Here is a 20875-nt window from a genome sequence, read left to right on the forward strand (position 1 = left end):
TGTGCTCATTTGCTGTCAAGTCACCTTATGAAATGAAATATGTATATTCTGTTGGCTTTGCTTAGAATTTTGCATTTCAGATTATTAAGACACATTCCACTGCTGATTTCAAAACATCCAAATATTTTTTTAAGAACTTGAGGGCACTGGCCCTGTCTTAGCATTAGCAAAGACACAAATCATCCGGATTACAACATTCAGGTGGATCACACCCAACAATACAGTTCTCTGACGAAACCTCACTGAAAATAGAAACTAAGCAGACAATCCCAAGCTAGTTACACCTACTAGCACTAAGCATAAGCTTAGCTCCCCAGGTCGAGACTGACCCAGGCCATTCCACTTCCTGAAGTTCCAGTCTTAGTGCTTAGCTTCTTCTTCTTCACTTCCTCAGGCAGTGAAAGGACATCCCAGTTATGACATTGCTTAAACATGAAGGTGTCCCAGCCATCCTTCACATTTACATTATTCTTGCGAACCACTATTTTCACAGGTATAAATGAACTCAACACTGATACAACTATTGACAACCTCTCTGTCATTCTAAAACATCTACATTCAGGCACACTTTCAATTCTTCAAGGAATCCCATAGTTCCTGAATCATTTGTCAGATGGGTCACGCTGCTGCAGTGTACCATACATCCTGTTTCCTGCAAATACATATCGCTCCAATTTTCCAAAGTATCCAAACTGCATGCCATTTTAGCAGCCATCAGGATGGATACAGATAAAGTCTGTACATGAATCAGCAAGAGTGCTGGATGAAACATACCTGATCCAAATCGATGGGGTCTGCGCGGCAGACGGCGAGGGCGCCCAGGTTGAGGCCCAGGTCACCGAGAGGACGGCACAAACCTCTGGAGCTCCTCCCAACCCACCGCTGTCACCTCTGGATCTCCTCCCAATCCGCCGCCGCCACTCCCGTCTCCCTCTCCTCTCCCTGCCCGTCTGTGCAGGCGACCACTGCTGCAGGCGCCGCAGCAGATGCGCCTCGCTCAGCCGCGCGGTGGTCCTTCGTGACCTCCCCGGACACACCACGAGTACAGGCCGCGCCGTGCTCTGGCTACAGCGGAGTCAGAGGAGATTTGGGCCGTGATGTGAAGGCCGAGCTGTCTGCTATACGGAGCCGAACCATCTGCGATGTGTAGCCGATGGAGCCGAGCCGTCCGCCGCGCGGAGCCGAGCCATCTGCGAAGTGGATCCGATGGGGCGAGAAGTTTACCGCTGCCTTTGGATGGAACGGGCTTCCACGTGGCAGGCATCGCGCTGGGGGTCGCACCAGCAGCAGGGTGCTCCCATCGCCCATACAATCCCCCCCCCCCCCCCCCCCCCACCCCCACCCCCGTGCACAACTGATCAAAACGTACGCTACTATTCGAAAACATTTTGAACTCTTCATTACTGCGGCGATAAGGATTCAGCCTGCGATCCTACCGGCCCGGCCGTCGTAACCCGTCGCCGCGGCGAGAGATCAGACCTGCACAGCGGGCACGTCACGTGCATCTGCAGCCACGCGTCGATGCAGCCGACGTGGAACACGTGCCGGCACTCGGGCAGGCTCCGCACCATCTCGCCGCCGCGAAGGTCCTCCGGGCACACGGCGCGCGTCACTCCGTCTGGTACGAGGACTTGGGCAGCGCGCTGACGTCTATTTCGGCAAGCCCGCACACTCCGCTGGCTCTGCCTGCTGGCGCGGCGGTGGGACGAAACGCCGTGCCGGCAGCACGAGCCGCGGCCGCGACGCTCACGCACCAGGTGACGCCGGCGACGAGCACCGCGGCTAAGGCAGCGAAGTCGCACGCCTCCCAGATGATGACGGACGCGGCGAGCACGCAGGACGCGACGAGCAACGAGCAGGACTCGCCCGCCACGGTTGCCAAGACGCCGTAGCCGTCGCCGATGACATCGTCGACAGACTCGCCGGAGAACACCGAGGGCCTCGTGTACAACCTTGGCATGATCGGTAGAACGACGTGTACTTTGTGCTATGCTACTTACTTGGCACTTAGCTTGCAGCCAAAGCTTTAGCGCGCGGCATTAAGTAGTCCGTCATCGCTTCATCAGGAGACAGCATCGAACCAACGCAGTTTAGTTACCAGAGTGTTTAATAAAAAAACTCAGGAGCGCATCAGGTTCAGATTACGGCGGAAACGGAAGTAACCATGTGTTCTCCTTGGCACGTTTATCACGGCGTCGTGTCTGAATCTGAAGTCTGAACGCCGGTTACAGCACGTTCAAGTTCTTGTGTGCTTCTAGAACTTGTTGTGTTAATGGCATGGACAGCTAGGGCGGTATATACGCAACAACGAATAAAAATCAGTTGTGTTAATTGGATCTCTCTGGGTTATTCTTTTGGTGATAGACATGGCCCAAGTGAACAATTTGCTTATCCACCAGTGCGTAGATGAAAAATTATAGATTTAAGAGTGTTTGATGGACAATGTACCAATTGACAGTGTGGTATCTATTATGAGTAGATCTAATCCTTTTTGTACATAGGCTGCACACTAATTAAATTTAGTGGAGTCCAACAGCAATGAGACCGGGCGGATCCGAGGTCCAGAGTCGCCGGGCCTTGGGTCTGCCAGTGGATGAACCTTGAGGCAAGCTAAGTAAACCGACACAACCTCTTCTATTATTTGTTACAATGAAGTGCTCTAACAGTTTCCAGGGGAGTCCAAACCTGAGTTACAATGAAGTGCGACCAACACTTTTTGGAGAGTGGGATCGATTAGGTGATTGAAAATTGATGGAGGAGCACGAAGCTTATCCAGGAGGCGTGTAGTAGCTTGTAGGCAAATTTTGCTATTGGACATGCCAAATGACGCGTCTTTGCTGGCGGACACTGCGTTTTCCATCTTTTGCCTTGAGGCACTCTGGTTTTTGGAAATACTGCCAGTGGGCACCGCAACCTAGTTGCACCCGGTTTTGGAGAGAGAAAACTTCGTTTTGAATATCGGGTGCCCCTGAACCAGACTTGGCGCCGTCCCAACCTGGTCTGGTTCGACCCAGTTGTAACGGCCGGCCCGCACCCGACTCCGTCGTTAGGGTTCCAGGCGCGCCATTTCCCCAATCCCACTGCCGCCACTCACTCCCAATCGCGCCGCCACCCACTCGTCTCCACTGCTCGTCGTGCCGCCGTCCACCCAGTGCCCGCCGCCGCTGACAGATCGAGCCTCGGCCGTCATCCGCCATGGGGGGTTGAGGATCTAGAGTTCCCCCGCGCCCCGAAGATGAAGTCCCCCAGCTCGAAGAACGGGCAGTGCCCTAGGTCTCTGCCTAGGGTTCCGCAATTCAAATGGCTAGTGAAAGGGTGAGTCTTTTGAATCCCTACTATTTGCAGATGAATGCCTACGGATGTGGTAGAATGCTTGCGGTTTTGAAATCGTTTAGTTTGGTTGTTATCCTTTGTGTTGATTTAGGATGGATCCGACTTCCGCGTGTAGACTGACGATTAGTGTACCTACATATGTAGAGCAAAGACCAGATGGGCTCGATGATTATCATGTAACTGCTAATTACATGCGTGTGGTAGACAAGGATAAATTCTCTTGGATGGGGTTTCTTGGGTGCCTTGGTGAGGAGATAGTCCATGGAGTCGACCAAGAACTGCAGGTCACCTTCTTTGACAAAACCAAGGATGAGACAGTGCGCATAGATTCTGATTCTGCTCTGTTACATGCATTTGATGTGTATTGGGACAGTAGGAAGGTGCCACTGACTGTACATGTTGTTGACACTGGTCCTCGTTTGCTAAAGTCTAAGTGTTGTAATGCCAATGCCTCTCAGTCTTCTCAGTCTATTATTATCACTCAGGAGAGTCAGGTTAATTGTCAGCCAATAGCTATGATCTTCGGTGATGAACTTGTACTGCCTAATCTAGTAGCTGATGACAATGGTGAAGCTGTTGATCTTAATGATGATGGTAATTATGAGGCTGATGCTAATGGTGATGAGGGTCTTAATCTTGATAATGATGGTGAAGATGATGATGCTATTGCTGAAGAAGAAGAAGAAGATATTGCTGAAGATGACTAGGGAGAGGCTGATGAAGTGGAGTATGTAGGAGTAGATGATGAGAATGAGAAGTACAAGGATGGGGTCAATGATGATGGTGATGCTGACCCTGCTTACTATCCTGACAGTGACCCAGAAGATGATGACCCATTAGTTGTGGATGATGGGAGGGACTATGACGGTGTTGTTCATGTCACTGACATAGATAACCCTAAGATAGGTCTTGGTGTTACTTTTGAAGATGGTTTTTGCTTTAAGAGATGTATTAGACAATATGTTGTGCTTAATGAAGTTGAACTTGTAGTTCCATATAGTGCGTCACGGCGGTACCGAGCATATTGTAAGGCCAAGAGATGTCGGTGGAGGATTCATGCATCTCAGTTACCTGATGGCAAGACATGGTAGATATGTGAGCTTTGTAATGCTTCATTTAGTTTAATTTAGTTATCAATTGTTGTGTGCTAACCGTTGGTTGATGGCTGCAGATTAAGAAGCTACCACACAAGCATAATTGTGCTAGCACAAGCAAATTCCAGAACAACTGTATGGCTAACAATCACTGGGTGAAGGACAGAGTTATAAACTGGCTTAGGGAAGATCCAACTATTGGAGCTAAAGATTTGAAGCAGAAGTTGGAGGAGAATTTTTGTGTACAGCTGAGCTACTACGTGGTTTGGGACGGCAAGCAAATGGCCTTAGATGAGATCATGGGTGGCTGGGAAGATAGCTTTGTACATGTGTTTTCTTGGAAAAGGGAGATTGAGAAGAGGTGATGTGCACACGCCTAGGCAACGCGTGTAGCAAGTTATGTGGCCTGATCTTCTCGTAGGATCCACGAACTTGATAACTTGTCACTGCGTGACCTAGTGAAGAGGCAGTGCACCGCGAGGCTGTTCACGCGACGAACTACCGAGACAATCACCCTTCCATGCGCCGACAAAACCAGTCCACGCAATCACGCCATATAGACCTGAAGGCACGAACTGGGTGAACCGAAGTTCGGTGTTCTACAACCCCCTCAGGAGTCGAAAGAACGAATGTTGTAAAGCACTCATGCCTTACCAAAGATTCCAAATATTCTCTCCATGAGAGGAGAAACACACACACAAGGTGGCTGTATTTAAAAAAAACTCTTACATAGAAGGATTACATGGGTATTTATACAATGATGAAAAGTATGCGAAAAGTTGACACTTAATCTGGGTGCTAACCACCATTCCAAAGGTCCTCTTTACTTTTGGCTAACTGAAGTGGGAACTCAAGCAATCTCTTCAATTCTCGCGCAGGTGCTGGGCTGCATGTGCACCTTCCACTAAAACGATCATAACTCTTAGCTCGGAAGTCCAAAAGATGCACCGTTTGTTGCATTGGAAACTAGACTTCAATATCTTTCTGCTGATATGGAATAAGGATGCAGAAACGCGGCCTAGTTTTGCAGGTACAGCTGTAACAAACTGTTGAATCATAGTTGAGGTTGAGTTATCGTTGTCCACATCATTCTCTCTCCCTTCGAAACGAGTCGTCCTCGACTCGTGCTCGTAGCATCAACATTGGACGAACTTTATTGGAAACTTGACTCAAGAAAGAACAAAAGAAAACAAGACTTGACGACGCAAGATAACTACAAACTCGAGCGCAAACTGAGAACAACTCCATATAGTGAGAACCAAACCATCGAATTGACCCGACGCAATGAGAGGAAACCAATGTTTAAATCTCTCAAGGCACCCTATCAGCATTCTGACTTGACTCAACACTATCTAGGAATTGAATACCAATCTGCGAAGGAAGCTTGTAAGGATAATCAGCTCACACCATGACAACCAAGGCTCTGAATACCAAATGATGTGAGTACGTCTAGGCAATGCGTGTAGCAAGTTGTGTGGCCTGATCTTCTCGTAGGATCCGCAAACTTGATAACTTGTCGCTGCGTGACCTGGTGAAGAGGCAGTGCACCGCGAGGCTGTCCACGCGACGAACTACCGAGACAATCACCCTTCCATGCGCTGACAAAACCAGTCCACGCAATCACACCATATAGACATGAAGGCACGAACTGGGTGAACCGAAGTTCAGTGTTCTACAACCCCCTCAGGAGTCGAAAGAACGAATGTTGCAAAGCACTCATGCCTTACCAAAGATTCCAAATATTCTCTCCATGAGAGGAGAAACACACACACAAGGTGGCTGTATTTTAACCAAAAGAGACTCTTACATAGAAGGATTACATGGGTATTTATACAATGATGAAAAGTATGCGAAAAGTTGACACTTAATCTGGGTGCTAACCACCATTCCAAAGGTCCTCTTTACTTTTGGCTAACTGAAGTAGGAACTCAAGCAATCTCTTCAATTCTCGCGCAGGTGCTGGGCTGCATGTGCACCTTCCACTAAAACGATCATAACTCTTAGCTCGGAAGTCCAAAAGATGCACCGTTTGTTGCGTTGGAAACTAGACTTCAATATCTTTCTGCTGATATGGAATAAGGATGCAGAAACGTGGCCCAGTTTTGCAGGTACAGCTGTAACAAACTGTTGAATCATAGTTGAGGTTGAGTTATCCTTGTCCACATCAAAGTGTAGTTGATAACATGGTCACATCTGCCATCTTATAGGGTTCCAAGGTCCCCAGTCACTAGGAGGCATGCCAAACAGCAAGCTGGAGGTAGCCTAGGGGCACAGACTAGGAGTCAGAGCCCAAGCGCCTGCACTAGGAGCAAGAGGGGAGGGGCTTGATGCCTGCACTGGGAACATCAAGACAGAATCAACCTTTTGAGCCACCTGTGCTTTTGGTGTGCTTTTGTGTGGTTCTATGAACTTGCTATTGTAATTTGTGTGCTTTTGAGCCTGGATATTGTTGGTGTGAACCTGGTATTGTAATCTGGTAATGTAGTGAACCTGGCTATTGTTGGTGTGAACTTGATATTGCCATCTGGTATGATGTTCCACAATTAATGATCTGGTATGCCTGTGTTTGTCATGCTAAAATTAAGTCAGCTGTTAAGTTGAAGGTAGTGATGTTGCAATTTTAACTTTACAACTAAAAAAGGGAACAAATCAAGTTGAAGTTACTCCATTCAAACTGCATTTGATTCATATTTCACAAACATTACAAAGCATACTTCATGCTTGCTTGTACAATACCATGCACAAAGCAAGAAAGCAAACAACACCTACAAACACACCGGCCCTAACCATCATCCTAACTGGGTCACTCTCCTATCGACGACGCCCGCCAACCTACGCCGCGCCGGCACCCCCGCCCGACCGGCCGCCGCAGCCTATGCCGCCGCTGCCTCTGCGGTGAAGAGGGGGAACGAGGAACAGACCGTTGTAACGACAAAGTCGGATGCGGGCCGGCCGTTATAACTGGGTCGAACCAGACCAGGTTGGGACGGCGCCAAGTCTGGTTCAAGGGCACCCGATGTCCAAAACGAAGTTTTCTATCTTCAAAACCGGGTGCAACTGGGTTGCGGTGCCCACTGGCAGTATTTCCAAAAACCAGAGTGTCTCACGGCAAAAGATGGAAAACACAGTGTCCGCCAGCAAAGACGCGTCATTTGGCATGTTCAATAGCAAAATTTGCCTAGCTTGTAATACAAAAAATTGAAGTGGCTACTAATCAAAATGGCTTGTGAGAAGTGTTGCTGGTTGGGTGACCTCTCAGCAACCTTCACGCAAGAGCAGGAGGTGGACGGGTAGATTTGAGCGGCTATGAAATACTGTATAGAGATATAGTAATAGGTTAGTTTCTTGGACCTTGTTTGGCACAGTTTAGCTTTACTAATAATACTGTTTTTTATTTTACCTCACCGAGCAACTTTATCAATGAAGCTGAGCTGTTTTCATGAGCAACTTTATTAATGAAGCTGAGCTGTTTTCATGATCTGACAAAATAGATTCACATGATGACAAAAAGAATAAAATTACAATGATGCCCTTTGCTTTTCTTTCCTTCTCTGTTTTTTCATCATCTTCTTCCCACGGTATTTCTTCCCGACACACACGTCCACAAGCCCGGCAGCTGGCCATGCCTCTCACAGCGCCGCATCTCGGCCACCCGCGATCGACGGCAGTGCCTCCCATCGCGCGTGCTCGACGACGGCTCCTCCCAGCCACGCACGCCTGATGCCACTTCCCGGGTGCGTCCCATGACGGCTCCTCTCGGCTGCCTGCGCCTCACGGTGGACCCTCCTTGCCGCGCTGCAGCATCTTGTGCGCCCCGGTGGCCGCGACCTCACCCCGGTAGGAACCCTCGAGCCCCGACGGTCACGACCTCACCCCAGCAGGAATGGCGCCCGCGCGCCCATGTTGGTGGTGGTCGCAGTCCCAGCGACGCCCATGCCCCAGCAGCCGAGTACGCGCGTGGGCAAATCTGGCATCCTTACGCAGCAGGCCTACAAGTGTGAGGTGAAGATATAAAAAGATACTATTTTCAACTATGTCCGCCTAATTTCGATGTTGAAATACTCCTCGCCAAATAGCGAGATCGATAGAAAACGACCAAACTAAATAGCGAGCGCTCCTGAGATGTTAATCGAGCGAACAATTCTCCGACATGCCTATTCCACCTTTTTCCTGTTTTGGACGGGAAGGCATGCTAAGTCGTTCTCTTTTGGGTTTTTTCGCTGCACTCAACCCCTGCACGCTGCTGACGTCAGCGCAGCGGAAAAAAACATAACATTTATTTCAAATTACAATAACTTCTAAACGGTGTATCCGTTTTTAATTATGTCTGCACCGGTGTGTTCTATGCGACGAGACGAACAAAACTAGCCCCCACTTACATATGTTTCGAAGAATTTTTTCTAATAGCAATTTATATTTTTTGACTTATAACATATAACTTATATCATATAACTTATGCGAAAAACTTGAAAACTCAAGAGTTATGAAAACACAACTTATTTACAAAAGGATTTAAACACAAATGAAGGAATTAACTTATAACTTGTGTCAAAATTTGTAAACACAAAAATTATTAACACACAAAGGGACGAATTTATTAACACACAAAGGGACGAATTAACTTATAACGAAACTTAGAAACATAAAAGTTATAAAACACAACTTATGTATAAAAGTTATCAAACATAACTTGTGTACATGAGTTATTATATAGAATTCGTACACATAAGTTATTCAATACAACTTGTGTGCATAAGTTGTAAGTTATAAGTTATATGTTATAAGTTACATGTTACTGTATAAGTTAATATATATAAATTGTTATTAGAATTTTTTTGGAAACATATGTAAGTGGAGTTTTGTTTTGTTTGTCTTATCGTATAGAACACACCGGTACAGATGAAATTAAAAACGGATACACGGTTTAGAAGTTATAGCAATTTAAAATAAATATTTGAATTTTTTAAGACTGTGTCAGCGCTGAGATCAGCAGGACGCTCTCACACTTGTCGGAGCCCAATCCTTCGCTAGCTTTGGCCTTGTTTAGTTGGCGATTTTTTTTTGGGAAATAGTACTGTAGCACTTTCGATTAGTGTCCAATCATAGTCTAATTAGGCTTAAAAGATTCGTCTCGTGAATTTTGTCTAAACTGAATAATTAGTTTTATTTTTTATTTATATTTAATGCTTCATGCATGCGTCTAAAAATTCGATATGACGAGGATTCTTGAACCCTTTGTTTTTGTGTGAACGACCGCTAAAGTGGATTTGGGCTTCTCGCTCACCGGTGCATGCATGCGCACAGGGTGGAGTGGGGCGAAGATTTTGTATTTTAGTCCTTTATAAAACTTATTGTATAAATAGACCCTTGACAAAACCTTTTCTAAAAATAGATTAAAGTTCGGCGTATAGTAACTCTAGATATGTGGCTTAGCGTCCTAAGATTCATTGTAAAACTTGCCGCGTAAGCGCCAGCGTGTCAAAGTGGCCGAAGCTCGGCGTTTTCTCAATTAACACTGAGATTAGTCATGTCGGCGTTTGATCAATTAGCGCCGAGGTGTTGCCCCAGCACAGCAGTACAAGCTAATAGCTGAGCCCAAGTGCACGTACTTGTCCATTCAATATCTTCTGCAGATCCATAAAAAATAAATATAAATCCCCTTAACATGAGATCAATTTTATTAGAACCATAATGTTCCACTCTATGGGACAAAAATACATGGATTGATAAAATATTTTTTCTAAGATTTCTAGAGATAGCTTATAGCACAGTCACTACTGGACTCCTTGAGTTTGCCGAGTGCCCGAAACACTCGGCAAAAGACACAAAACACTCGGCAAATGGTTCGCCGAGTGTAACACTCGGCGAACAGCACTCGCCAAAAAAAGTGACGGCAAAGCCAACTTTGCCGAGTGTTTTTTATCGGGTACTCGGCAAAGTCTTTGCCGAGTGCCCGACACTCGGCAAAGTTGAAACCGAAAAAAACCCGAAAAAAATAGGAATTTTTACCCAAAAAAAATGAAATTTTTTTTATCGATGGAGGCCCCCACCGGCCAGCGGCCACCCATCTACGACATTTTTCACGTGAATTTCATGGCTACGTGGCCGACGCGATTCGAACCCGAGACCTCCCGCTGTGCATGTACCTCCTCTACCACTATACCACACTCTCACTTGTGTCTGTATTCCGTTTTAGTTCCCAATATATTATACTAAACCAAGTGTAAATTGCATGTTTGAGGCCCTAAACGAATTCAAATAAAAAAGTTGTAAACTACAAAGTTTCATAACTTCTCGAGATCTACACTTTTAGTTTAGGAAGTTTTTCCATCCGAGGTCGTTTACAAAATTTGAATTTTAAAATTTTAAAATTCAAACACAGTTTTGCATGACAAGATGTTTTCAAATCAAAAAGTTGTCAACTACAATGTTTCATAACTTTTCGAGATCTACAGAGTTTATTTTGGTTGTTTTTTCATCCGAGATCGTTTGAAAAGTTTGAATTTTAAAATTTTGAAATTCAAACGCAGTTTTGCATGACAAGATGTTTTCAAATCAAAAAGTTGCCAATTACAAAGTTTCATAACTTTTCGAGATCTACAAAATTTATTTTGGTTGTTTGATCATCTGTTCATCCGACATAGTCATTCTAACATTGTTCACAAATCTTATATATCTCTCTTGTAGTTTCATAAACTACCAGAGAGATATGTTAGATTTGTGAACAAATTTATTTTCACTTTGTTGTATGAAGAAAAGACCAAAACAAACATTGTACATCTTGATGAGTTATACAACTTTGTAGTTGAAAACTTTTTCATTTGAATTAATTTACTGCTTCAAAATATGCTTTGAAATTTTCTTTGCCGAGTGTCAAAAAAAAATAACACTCGGCAAAGAAGCTCTTTGCCGAGTGTAAAAAAAACACTCGGCAAAGAAGCTCTTTACCGAGTGTAAAAAAAAACACTCGGCAAAAACGTCTTTGCCGAGTGCCCGAAAAAGAACACTCGGCAAAGCACCTGACACTCGGTAACTTATACGTTTCCGGTAGTGAGTCCATGCTCCATGAAAAATGTATTGTGCAACTGCAGCACCTCGGCGTCCGTCGCTGAACGCTGAGATAGCTTTAAAAGACACCTATTTTGCCGTGGTATATATGACCATGCTGCATGCATAATTTGTTAAAATTAGTGGAAGCTTTAAAAGATCATTATAGGTTCATAGAAAATATTAGTAACATTTGTATATCTGAATGAGTTTATTGTGAAAATAAATTTAACGATTGATCTAATGATACTAACTCTATACCATAAACATTAATATTTTCTTATATTAATTTAGTTAAAGTTTAAAATATTTGACTTCTCGAGAAACGAAAATGACACTTTTTTTATGGGACGGAGTGAGTAGTCCTTAACAACAATGCCTCGGCATTGCACATTCAAATCTATTAATGCTACTTTCGTGCATTTGAAGTAAATATACTCTCCGTCCCCAAATAAATCAATCCCTAGAATCCGTGCAAGTCAAACTATCTTAAGTTTGATTAACTTTAAATAAAAGAGTAACAACATCTATGCTATAAAATGAGCACATTATAAAAATATATTCTATGATATATATAATGATACTAATTTGATGTTATAAATCTTGATGTTTTTTTTTTGTAAAAAAATGGGTTGAAGTATAAAAAGTTTCACTTAAGATAACTCTAGAAATCTATTTATTCAGCGACAGAGGGAGTAGCAGTTAGATGCATGCATAAATTCAATACATAAGATTTTCACAAAAAAAAAATCAATGCATAAGGCATGCTCATATGTGCTCCAAGTTTAACGCATACGCATACAAACAAATGGTATTAGTACATGCACTAGTCAAGTCTTAGTGCCTCCATGCACGAATTTTGACGAGCGTTTCTCGTGTTTCTCTCCGTTTTCACTGTGACATCCCGGGGCTGATCAGGCCACAACGCTCGAGCAGGATCCTATAAGGCTACAAACTTCTATGTTCAAAAAAAAATTCAAAACAACTTATAATTTAGAATAAAGGGAGTACTTCACAACTCATGCACAAGCTTTGTTCCAAAATTATTTCTAGAATTTTTGACAAACATTTTATCAATCTATGTATTTTTACCACACAGAGGGTAACATTGCGGTTCTAATAAAATTGATCTCATGTCGAGGTGATTTATATTTATTTTTTTATGAATGTTCACAAAATTTTGAATGGACAAGTACATGCACTTGGGCTCAGCTGTTAGCTTGTATTGTGCAGGTGCAACACCTCGGCGCTAATTGATCAAACGCCGACATGGCCAATCTCGGCGTTAATTGACTAAACTCCGAGCTTCGGCCGGGTCGACATGCTGGAACTTACGTGGCAAATTTAATGTTAAATCGTAGGACGTCGAGTTGCATGTCTCGGCGTAGAGTTACTGTATGCTAAACTTTGGTCAATTTTTAGCAAAGGTTTTGTCAAGGGTTATTTATAAAATAAGTTTTCAGAAAGGACTAAAATGAAAAAATTTCACTGGGGTGAACTACTACTACAACAGTTAGAAGGGGTGAACTCCTAACTCGAATAGCTGTATTTTTGTTTGAGATCGATAGGACTTGTATATAGTAAAACAATATTATATTACCTCGTGTCACAGTCACAATCTAAACTAATTAGGTTTCCAATTTGCAGATTTAAAAGTCATACTACAAAAATAAAATTGCACAATGAAACGGGCTAAACTAATTATAGCTGACAATACTCGCACAGTCCATACGCCAATGCCCATCGCCCACCCTGGCGAGGTGAGGTGAGCGTGTGTGGGGTTTTCATGTTAGAATAAATGGGCTAGGCCCAATAGAAATTCCAAATTTTGCTCAAAAAATAAAGAAAATCTTAAAAGACTCATTTGTGTGTGAAAAGGGAAGTGCAGATTCTTTAGTCCCACCTTGCTAGTTGGTGTGATGGATGTCATGCTTAAATATGAAATTCCTCTCCACTCCACCAAGTCTAGTTTGGAAGAGAGAAAGAAAACCACTAGATGCTCTCCAGGGTAGGGCGGGACAAATGGCTCTAGGAGAGGACACGTGGTGTACCAAAATTCGGCCAGTGGCTCTCGTGGGAGCGTGACTGACACCCAACAAAACAGTTTCTAGGGAGTCACTCTTCACGTGACTGCTCCTAATCTTCATAACGGCTGTTAGACGTTGCGCGTGCTGTGTTGTGGTGTCTGTGGTGTTCATCACCAACTGCATCGAGACACGTGGTACCAAAATTCGGCCAGTGGCGCTCTTGGGAGTGTGACTGACACCCGACAAAACAGTTTTTAGGGAGTCACTCTTCACGTGACTGCTCCTAATCTTCATAATGGGTGTTAGACGTTGCGCGTGCTGTGGTGTCTGTGGTGTTCATCACCAACTGCATCGAGCTCTTCCTCCACATCTCATCAATGAATGCACGTCTACGCTATCGACTACTACTCTGTATACAAGGGTTCCCTTGGATCAAACCAGAACACCCTTGGATCAAACTGTTATAGGATGGATGGTGGAGATGGAGTAGAGTTATGTTTCCTTACATGCCTTCCTATCTTGAGCAAACCGCCATTCTCCATGCCAAGTCTTCTGCGAAGCACATACAACCGACGTTTGGAGAGGCGGCATGAGCCAGCCGACCAAAGTTCAGGTCGAATGGAATGGAGCTAGTGAGGGGTCAACCAACCCTTGGGGTCGGCCAGCCCCCAACTGAGGCCAAATTGGCCCATCTTTGGTGGGTGATCTCCTTTGGGCTTCTAAAATGGGCCTATGTAGTGCTTTCGCCGAGATAAGGTGATTTGATTTGGGTTTGCCCATATTTTCCTCTCTTCTAGGTCCTAGTTTGCCTAGCTGTGGGCCTCCTCCTCCTTTGGCCTCGTGTCGGGTGTCTATAATGTTGTATTTCTTGTATACTTTAGGCTAATTTTTGTACAATTCTGACATGTCCTCCTGTAAATGAATAATCACTAAAACTCGATGAATTGATTAGTTACAAGTCCTAATTCTAAGTTTGTTGTTTATTTTAATAGTTTTTTTATATGAAAGTTGGCGATTAGAAATTGGAGTTAAGGACCACCAACAAGCTCCCCCACACTTAGCCCTTTGCTCGTCCTCGAGCAAAGCTTAGAGATGAAGGTAATCATGAGCATAACATCCTAAGATATATGGCTTACATGAAAGTTATTCCAACACATTCTTTATACAAGTGGGATTTGCGGCGTTAGCTAACATGTTTTCTTGGTTTGTTGAAATGCGGAACAGTTCTCGAAACAAAGTCATATTTCCAATCTCACATCTTAGTGTCAGCACAAAAATGTGTCAATGCACCGGGCACACAACAAGCCAGAAGGATATGCTTAGGATGAGTCCGGAGATCCGCTAGGCTTCAACACAGGGTTAGCCGATCCTACGTATTCCTCCCGAGGTGTGCCAGTCAATTTGACCTGCAATTGACAAGGAGAGAAAGTTTATCAGTAATTTAAGGTGGAACATGCCGGTTTTGCCCAGATAGTTCCAAGTGTGCCGCTTCAAGAGTAGCCAGACGGGAAAATCGATTAAATAGCCGATACACACAGAAATCGGCTGTTACGGACTGTAAAGCTCATGGATCACGATTTGATTTTATGTTGACAAGTACAGTGCACGTAGATATAAGTAAGATCATCAGCTAGGTGGGCATTACCAGTGTAAAGCATTGAGCCAATGAATCCAATGAGAAAGGATATAGCATGCGGACGAATCGACTGTCTAGTATAAATGGATCTACAAATGCTTTGAATCTAATCTATTACCATCAGCAGTGAGGTTCGACCGGATTGATGGCAGCTATGATGATAATAACAAACTAAAACCAAAGAATCCGTAAAACCATCTATACATCGACAGGCTTTCCAAAAGACATGCTATATGTGTGAAAGCTCGAGCGAATCGGCTGAAATAGCCGATTCAGGTGAAAAAGGACTACAACGTGTGAACAATCGACTATTTAACATGAACAAACCTATGAACTCATCAGACTTAACCTGCTATCTCTAATAGTGGGGTTTCACTGGATCGATGGTAGCCGTGATAAAGACAACAAATCAAACCTTTAAAGTAAACAAATCTATTCACGTTTAACAGAATCATGGTGACACGCTGTTGGTGTTAAAGCATACGCGATTGGCTATTTAGCCGATGTAGGCATAGCAAACAGTTAAGGTCATACCTGATTAAGAACAAATCTACCAACTAGCATCCTCTGATCTAGAGTGCCATCAGTGGGGATCGACCGGATCGTTGCAGCCATAACAACGAACTATAAACCAGATTTAACCAGCCAGCAAACCTAATGAAGATCGAACATGCCTTAACCACGTACTATGCACAATCAAGATCGAAGAAGAACAACCGATAAAACATAGCCCATCGCTCAAAGTAGGAAACATCGTGTTGTAACAAAACAAATGACAGACTAAAAGGATGTAAGGCCAATCTAGATCGATCTCGATCAGGCAGGTTGATATTACTGAAAATTAACGACAATAAGAACATCAGCAAGATCTGTAACTTAATGAATCTACCCAAAGGATGCCACTCTTAGGTAGAGCCGATAACTTGACCTTAATCTAATTCGAGCAGTGGACGTTGAACTTAACCAATGCAGCCATACTTGAACTAGATAAGAGTCGATAACTAGCTTATACTAGAGTTCGTAGTGGAGGTCGAACTTAACCGATGCAGCCGTACAAACAGAAGTATAAGCCATGACGGTACTTACAAACAAGCCGGAGGTCGGCCGGACCGATGCAGCCCTGCTTGTTGAAGAACTCGCCGAGATCTACACTACTCCTACTCCTAAGGGTTGGCGTAAAGCCAAAAAAAGTAACTTGTATTGATGTCCTTTTTATAATAGCCTGGGTCCAATATTTATACCCGAAGCCTAAGTATGAATCCTACTCAAGTACGACTCATTACAATCTTTGACATAAAAGAAAATATTCCTAACTTAAGATAACTTGGACCCTAATCTTTTCTTTTTTGTAGAGTCCGATATGTATTTCCTGACGCCAACCATAGCTCATTGTCGCTATCTGCTGACGTCATTCGAAGAGAGCCAATTCTAGTGCCGTATCTGAATCAGCAGATATCGATCTTATTCAATCGATTCCTTGATTGACACAATCTTGGAAGCTTTGAGTTCCTGCGTTCTTCTTCCTAAATTTTGGTGTAAACACATGCCCCCCAATTTTCGGATAAAAATGATTTTATTCCAAAATTTCTATTTACCTGTTTACCACGCCGCAACCGTTTTATTCCAAGATATACGCTTGACTCCTGATTTCTTGGTCTGAGTCTTATATAATATCCCAATAGTATCTTTTACAGCTCACTCGGCCCATTTGCTTTCCCCTTCTTTCTCGAGCAAATCTTTATAGCCGACGCCGCCATCGCCAAAGCCTCAACCCTAGCAAATCTTTTGCCCTATCAAGCTTTTACTCAAGCGATCTTCCTTAGATTCAAATCTATTTAGGCTACAATGGCAACCAGCGACCACATCCCCGAGGTATGCTTTCAAGTTCCCACTCTCCAAGTATCGGCCACTACCCTGCATTTCCCTTTCTTCTCAAATTTATTTTATCTGATTTATAGGAAATGAGAAACGAAATCTTGATTCCATCGGCTGTTGCCCCTAATGTCTATTTTCTAGGGCCTATGGGTGACCCTGATCCATCTGATTTTATTCATCAAGAAACCAACCAAATCCCCTTCAAACAGTTTGTAGTGGATTCGTCCTCCTGGAACACCAAAACTCCCTTCAGAAACTAGCCCAAAATACTTAGGGGATGAAAAGACTGGTTTCATAGGGTATTTGAGAAAAAGGCTGAAGATTGGGAGCTTTATGATTTGAATCAATGCTTGACACTCTCGTTGTCTAGGATGGCGAAGAATGATTCTTTCCTGATTTCTGCATCTTATTTCTGGTCTAACACCCTAAATGCTTTTGTTTTTGGTCATGGTCCAATGACCATCACTTTGGCCGATGTTCATATGTTGACCATCCTTAGAATAACAGGATCGATGCAACCTTATGATTTCTTAAGTGCTGGATCCAAGAAATTAGCCAAAATATCAGACTGCACAGGATGGACAAGCTACATTCTAAACCACATCGGAGATGGATCAATTATTTGTGAAAGAGAATATGTGACCTTTCTGAACATGTGGCTAGAGAGATTCATCTTCTGTGGGTCATCTTGTGGTCTGACTTACAATAGCAAACTTATGGCAGAGCATCTGGCAGTAGGCACTGGTATTCCTTTTGGAAAGTATCTATTAGGAGCTGCTTATCATCGGATGCACCAGGTAGCTATCCAGTTATTGAAGAATGAACCAGTACATACTATTAGTGGCCCTTGGTGGTTGATACAGCTATGGCTAAACCTGTATATGCACAAGATTGTAAGACCTGATCTTAGAAACCTGAGCTTTCCATTCTCCAACTTTGATGAGGAATATAGAGGTGAGGAAGGAAGAACCCACCAACGCATGAACTATGGTGAAGCCGCATCGGCCATAACAATTGCTGTTGATGTTGGCCATCTCTTCAAGAGGTTTAATAGAGTGTTTGATGTAGATACCCTAATTTGGTTACCCTATGATGAGGATGAGAACAGTGAGCTGGTCTTCCCATTCAAATTTTGATTTGAATCAGGTTGCTTAGACGAAACGGTACCTGCAATCTTCAACTCCTTCATCAAACCTTGTGTTCTTCTAGCTGAATTTTATCATGGTCGAGGCAAAATGTCTACAGGTTCTTTCCTTCCAAGCAACCTTCCAACCTATGAGTTTTACAACCCTTCTTTTGTAGCTCGTCAGTTTGGTCTTGGTCAACTACCTCCTCAACTGTTCTTCAAGGATATATTGAAGCCAGGAGAGGGTATTAGTGAAGTACTGGAATCCTCTAGAGTCTTCCAACTAGGATTGGATCTTCCTTCCTTTTGTTTGCATGACTGGACAAGAGTCAACTTCTCCTCCAACCTTTTTGACTCTTGGTGGCAAGAATAACACTCCCATCTCTTCTGTGGGCCGGTCCATCCTAGATGCATAGCTCTGGATGGAGAGTTTGCTTCTAACAGTGAGGTAACTTACCATTCCTTTTTAGAAAAATTATTTGATGAATTCCCCACCAACTGTTCTAACAAACCTTTTCAGGACACCAAATTTGATCCCCCAAGCTTAGACAGGAAGGGGCACCCTACAGATTACCAGCCACCATGCCTAGTTTCAAGAATAGGATCAGCTGTACCTCCACTAAAGAAGCTGGTGAAAACCCATGCTGCCTCCATAATCGTAACGTATCAATCTTCAAAGCGTAAGGCGGTCCAAGGAACAACCCGGAAAACTATTACTAGAAAAAGACTTCGTAGAACGAGATCATCAGCTACCTAGGTAAAACAATTCATCCTTTCTTCAAAATGATATTCAACTTCTAATTCCCTTTCTTTATAGTTATCAACTATTGTATCCCAATCTGTTTGAGGTGTGGAACTGTTGTGCTAGTCATTTAAGTCAACGTCAACTGAACCTTCATCGGCTGATCCCCAAAAGGAACCGATTTTGGTTGAAATAACCAATGCTTCCAAGGCAGCAGAAGATGTATGTCCTTCCATTTCTCCCCCTAATGTTGCCAATGTATTTCTCTTAAAATTCTTGATTTTTATTCAGTTTTCACCCTTCATCTGACCATTTATCATGCCAGATACTATATGAGGAAATACCCATACAAGAGCAGGAGTCTGACAGTCTGCCTATTGATAATGATCCTGTTGCTGTTGACACTCAAACCATTGATTCCCCAGTTCATCACACAACTGATGGTAAGAAAATCATATATCTATTTTATCCTTCTACAACAATCATGAACTAAAAATCTTCCTTGATGTTTATAGATACCGATATTGAGAATTTAGAGCCGATTCAACCAGATACCATTGGTACATCATCAGCCGTTCCCTCTTCTCAGATGGAAGCTATCTCAGAGAAAGTACTGTACTTACTTCATCATTTATCTTATTATCAACTAATTCAATCCTCTTAACAAGATTTTCTTATATATAGGTACTTAATCTTCTAGCTCTGAGCTACTCTTTTAATCTTGAAGAGTATCTAGATGAAGATGAAATCAGCTCATCAGCCGCCTCTTCTAAAGAAGCTCTATCAGAACAAACCAGAAATTGGCTAAGGGATATACTGCCAATACTTAAGAAGAATATAGCTGATTTGGTCCAAGATGCGGATTTAATGCAAAGGGTCTCCTTGGCATTTAAGGATAATTCAGCCCTGGTTCTTACTAAAGTCTTGTCATCTTTGTCTGTCATTGAAGATCAAGCCCCAAAGGTGAAAAAGGCTCAGAGGAACCTATCTAACCGTGAAACTTTATTGGCCAAAAAGAACTCCAACAGGCAAGAGGCCAAAGAGCTGACACTGCTGATCGATGATTTGAAGAACTCCTCTCTCAGGATCGATCCAGAGCTGACCCAACTAGAAGCCAGGCATGCAGAACTTGAGAAGAAACTAGAGAATGTGAGGGCTGCCATTGATCGCCACAAGTCCTATCTGGCTCAAATACCCTATGCCATTAAGCAAAAGAAACAAGAACTGCTGGCTAAGGTCAAAGAAGGCAAGGCCATCTGCAATAGTCTTGAGGATATTCCTGGATCAGCCGAAGAAGATAAGCAACAAATCGCAGAAGTCGATGCTATCTGTCTAGAAGCATTGAAAGCAATCTAGGATGTTCTAGACTTGTAATCTGTATGTCAACAGGTATCTTGTGTAGAATCAATGATACCCATATTTTCTGTCGCCTTGTTGTATTCCTTGTTTCGGTTAAAGAGCCGATTTGAAAATAGACAATTCTAGACTTCTAACTTTAATTCAATTAAGTCTGAAAACATGACCTTTATTAAGAAAACCCCCTCAATCTTCTGTTCTTAGCCACCAATGCCGCATTCTCTTCGGTATTAGTGAGGTGGCGCTTCGCCTTCTATTAATTGCGGTTGCCTTTTGCGTGTCCCGAGACGTCCACCACCTCGCCTCGTGGCTTCAAATACCAGCCGAGGACTCTGGCCTCGAACATATCTACACTTAGAACTGCTCCTATTCCTTTGCACTTCTGTGCCCTCGCAGACTCTGTAGCGACTTTCTTCCCCTTCTTGTAGATCCAACCAAACTTCATGGCCGGCGAGGACAACCGAGGCAAACATGCGGTGGAGGAGATTCCAGAGGAGGACATGCCAGTGAGCTAGCGCCTTCGATGCATGAGGTGAGATCGATATTTTCTACTCATGGCGATGAACTTTTTCTAACTTGTCTATAGGTTCATCTTGAATGATAGCCTTTGTCCTTTTCCCAGGGCCAGCGAGCCCTCCG

General features: G+C 43.5%; 1 pseudogene; it reads right to left on the bottom strand.

The window, feature by feature from the left end:
* Nucleotides 1–1400: 1400 nt before the first annotated feature.
* Nucleotides 1401–1960, bottom strand: LOC136464936 (RING-H2 finger protein ATL74-like; annotated as a pseudogene).
* Nucleotides 1961–20875: the final 18915 nt, after the last annotated feature.

This window comes from Miscanthus floridulus, chromosome 7 (genome assembly GCF_019320115.1).
Source record: "Miscanthus floridulus cultivar M001 chromosome 7, ASM1932011v1, whole genome shotgun sequence".
Classification (NCBI taxonomy): domain Eukaryota; kingdom Viridiplantae; phylum Streptophyta; class Magnoliopsida; order Poales; family Poaceae; genus Miscanthus; species Miscanthus floridulus.